The sequence below is a fragment of the Pagrus pagrus genome, assembly GCF_965226575.1.
Source record: "Pagrus pagrus genome assembly, chromosome: 4".
Taxonomy (NCBI): domain Eukaryota; kingdom Metazoa; phylum Chordata; class Actinopteri; order Spariformes; family Sparidae; genus Pagrus; species Pagrus pagrus.
In genome coordinates this window covers 35694724-35699168 of record NC_140188.1, presented here as the reverse complement: position 1 = coordinate 35699168, position 4445 = coordinate 35694724, and the positions used below count along the sequence as shown (strand labels likewise).

At 42.4% G+C, this 4445-nt stretch overlaps 1 long non-coding RNA gene across 1 annotated transcript; it reads left to right on the top strand.

Annotated features, from left to right (window-relative positions):
- Window positions 1–586: 586 nt before the first annotated feature.
- LOC311256041 lies at window positions 587–3441 on the top strand. The gene is made up of 3 exons (XR_014622433.1): window positions 587–693; window positions 780–842; window positions 1104–3441. It is a non-coding gene; the product is annotated as an uncharacterized lncRNA (long non-coding RNA).
- Window positions 3442–4445: the final 1004 nt, after the last annotated feature.

Here is a 4445-nt window from a genome sequence, read left to right as displayed (position 1 = left end):
TATCAAACTGTTCAGCTTTTTAAGCTCTTTCAGCCTATTACTTTCAGCTTTTCAACCTTTTCAGCTTTTTCATCCTTTTCAGCTTTTCAACCTTTTCAGCTTTTTCAACCTTTTCAGCTTTTCATCCTTTTCAGCTTTTTCAAATATTCAGCTTTATGTTCAGCTATAGAAACTCTTCAACTATCAAAATGTTCAGCTTTTTAACCTTTTCAGCCTTTTCAAGTATTCAGCTTCATCTTCAGCTCGAGAAACTCTTCAACTATCAAAATGTTCAGCTTTTTAAGCTGTTTCAACCTTGTACTTTTCAGCTTTTCAACCTTTTCAGCTTTTTAAAATATTCAGCTTTATGTTCAGCTATAGAAACCGTTCAACTATCAAAATCTTCAGCTTTTTAAGCTCTTTCAACCTATTACTTTTCAGCCTTTCTGCCTTTTCAGCTTTTGAAAAAATCAGCTTTTTCTGCAAATTCTTGACCATTCATTCTCATAGTTTCATGCATTTTTAATGCATCAGGCAAGTGTTTTCCAGCACATTCAGCAGATTTTGCAAAATCACTTGCATTCACACTGTATTTTCACAGGAAATACAATTTTTCTAGTTATCTCTGTTGTTTCTTTGTGTCATTCTTAGGAAAGTGATGAAGATGATGGCCAGAGAGAAGAGGAGAGAGCAGAACCTTTCACTGTGCCACAGGTGACAAAACTACAGTGTCATATAATCTGCTCCATCGCTATCCCTCTCTTTCACTTTAATGAGTTGTTCATTACTGTCTTTTTCAGGAAAACAACGAAGATGGAAGCCAAAGACAAGAACAGAGAGCAGAATATTTCACAATGGTGCAGGTGAGACAAAACTTAAGCATTCACGTGAGTTTGATTAAATTTTTTTTAACATTAGATTCATTTGTCATTTGACTAACTGTAACATATTATGCAGTTCATTGACGTGTTAACTTTCCATCCATCAGCTTATTTTTTCTTTCTCATGTGTTGTAGCTTCTGTTTATTTTCCATGCTAAGTGCAGTCTGCCATAACAAGGTTATGAGTAAAACAAGTGAAACCTGATCAGTTTCATTGCAGTGCTTCTTTTTCTATCATTTAAGACAATGTCCCTCAAGAGGTAGATGATGTCCACTCCTCCCATGGACTAACGGAAGGGCAAAGCATCATCTCGATTCTCTCCTTTGAATTTCGACACAACACAACAGGTGTATTAATGGAAGACCTGCTGAAACTGCTCAAATTGCATTCTGCTCGGACTAGTGCAGTTCCAACAAGCAAGTATTTTCTGGAGAAACCATTAGCTGATATTACACATCAGTTTGAACGACACTATTACTGTGGAGTTTGTACCAAGTACATTGGTTCTTCACAATCTCTGGAAGAAACACTCAAATGTGTGTCATGTTCCTCATTCACAACAGTGAAAGCCAGTTTACAGGAAGGGCATTTCTTTATTAGCATACCATTAAAGGATCAACTGAAAGATATTCTTGAGCACCAGGATATGCAGGATCTATGTTTTTGTGCTGATGCCAGTACAAAGCATGTAATAAAGGACATATGTGATGGCACCTTATATCAGACCTTGAAAAATAAAAGTAAAGACGATTTAAACCTCCAAGTATTCAAATCAAATCAAATCAAATCAAATTTTATTTGTATAGCCCAAATTCACAAATCACAGTTTGCCTCAGAGGGCTTTACAATCTGTACAGAGACGACACCCTCTGTCCTTCGACCCTTGATTCGAGTGAGGAAAAACTTGCCCCAAAAAAAAAGGCCCTTTTAACAGGGAAAAAAAATGCGGAAGAAACCTCAGGGAGAGCCACAGAGGAGGGATCCCTCTCCCAGGACGGACAGACGTGCAATAGATGTCGCATGTACAGAGCAGATCAACGAGATCACAATGTATTCAATTATAAGCGATGGTTGACAGGAGTGAAAGTACACAAAGATGTATTACAGCAATAATGATGAAATGCACATGGAAATGTTTTGTTGCTCGTGTTCCAAGATCTCTAACAGAACGCAGATTTTGGAAAGCCCATGAGTGGCAGCACTGGCTTTTGTACTACAGCTTGCCAGTTCTGAAAGGCATACTTCCACAGAGGTATCACTCTCATTAAGCATTACTGATAAGAGGGCATAAGCATTCTGTTGGGGTCTGAATTAAATGCTGAGCTGATAAATCATGCACATGACGCATTGGTGTACTTTGTTGGAGGTGTGCAGTCACTGTATGGGAAAGAGCACATGACATTTAATGTTCATTCACTACTGCATTTAAGTAAAAGCTTTGAACACTGGGGTCCTCTGTGGGCTCACTCAGCCTTCATGTTTGAAGATTTCAGCAGGTACCTCCTGAAACAAGTAAAAAGTAGTCAAGCTGTTCCACAACAAATATGCAAACAAGTGGCATTATCCTGTGCTTTCCCCCGTTTAGCAAAGCAATTCTTGACAAATGCACCAGCAGAAGTTAAAGATTTCTGCAATGAAATGAGACAGGGAAACCAGCATGCCAAGAAGTATAAAAAGTTTACTGAGGTGACTGCCCTTGGTCCACCAAATGTGAGATTAATATCTCTTGGTGACCTAGCTTCTCTCCACACAGTAAGAGAAGTTCCCACAAACTCTGTGGCGAGTTACTACAAGAGAATTGCTGTAAATGGTGTTGTTGTTCATGGTCATACCTACAGCAAAACAAAACAGAGAAACAACTCTGTTGTGCTTTTGAAGGATGGAAGTATTTTTACAGTCTCACACTTTATTGACATGGGTGATCAATGTTTATATGCCATAGGAAAATATGGCAATTGTACAGTGCAGAAGTTGGCCAGAGGTTCTCTGATCAGAACTCAACTGAGCTACATGTCAACTGTCCACTTTCCCACAGGCTTCCACAAAGCCATAAATGCCACTCTGATAGTTAGACCATGTATGTACATACAGTGTCCACAGTCCAGCTCAATTGTTTGTTGGTTACTGAGTACGTATTACTGTAAATGATTGAGTGTCAACTAAATGTGAAGATGGAGTTAATGATTTTGGGTTTCTGAGCAGAAAATGATATATTTGTCCAAACAATTACTACTGTACTGTACTGTTCTAATGTAATCTGCTGATCTTGTGCAAAATTAAAAGAAGGAGAAGAAGAATGGAATGAATATTATTGGATATAATTGCTCCTAAAATGTTACAGGTTGCTACATACATCTTATGATGCAGTTTCTTGGACACATCCTCAGTGATAGTATCTGGGGTCATGGGGGGTTTCGGGTCTTTCAACTTCAGACCCCCTCACCCTGGCGACCCGACCGGGAGTGATCAGTTCCCGGCCTGTGTCCGAGAAACTGTCGCCCACTGCTTGTCCCTCCTGATCCACAGCCATCGTGAGGCTTTCTCTGCAGCCTCGGATGCTGCACTGATGGCTTTTCTTTTGCGTGCTCCAGTGATGCCCAGGAGGCTGTTGGCCTGGCATGTCCAAACTATTCCACAAAGGGCCGTGTGGCTGCAGGTTTTCGTTCCAACCACCCAAGAGCACACACTTTGACCAATCAGCTGTCTGAAGACTGAGATCAGCTGATTACATGAGTCAGGTCTGGTGTGCTGCTGCTTGGTTGGAAAGAAAACCTGCAGCCACACGGCCCTTTGTGGTATAGTTTGGACATGCCTGTAGGCCTTACAGAGTGAGGCACTCCTCCACCGCGTATTTCTCTCTCTTCCTCTCATTGGCTTCCTCCATCCTCTCCTCCCAGGGCACCGTTAGTTCCAACAAAATGACCTGCTTGGATGACTCTGAGAGCAGGACGACGTCTGGTCTAAGGCTGGTTTCCATGATGTTTTCAGGGAAACAAAGCTGTTTTCCCAGGTCCACTCTTGCTGCCAGTCCTTCGCTGCTCCCAGGAGGCCTGTTTGGGCTTTCGGTCGGGAGGGTAGTTGTTCTCCAGCTCGCACAAATGAAATTTCATGCCTTGATGGTTGCAAGCGCTTATTCTGGTCAATGGCCGTGTTGATGGACTCGGCAACCACCTTCAGCACCTGGTCATGGCGCCAGCAATAGCGACCATCTCCAAGTGCTTTAGGACAGCTGCTGAGGATGTGCTCCAGAGTTCCTCTTCCTTGGCACAAGGGAAACGCTGGAGTTTCAACCTTGCCCCAACAGAAGAGGTTCGACGGGCTGGGCAGGACATCATAGACAGACTGAATGAGGAATTTGATGCGGTAGGGTTCTGCCTTCCACAACTCAGGCCACGAGATCTTCCTATTCGTGGCTTCTTCCCATCTGGTCCATGCGCCCTGTTCTTTCAATCCCACTGTCTGGCTTGCACGCTGTTCCTCGACCCCAGCACTCACTTCGTGTTGAACCAGGTCCCACCTTTCCTTATAATATTAGCAAATATCACAGGGAGACACTGGAGGAGACTGGAAGACACTGGAACAGG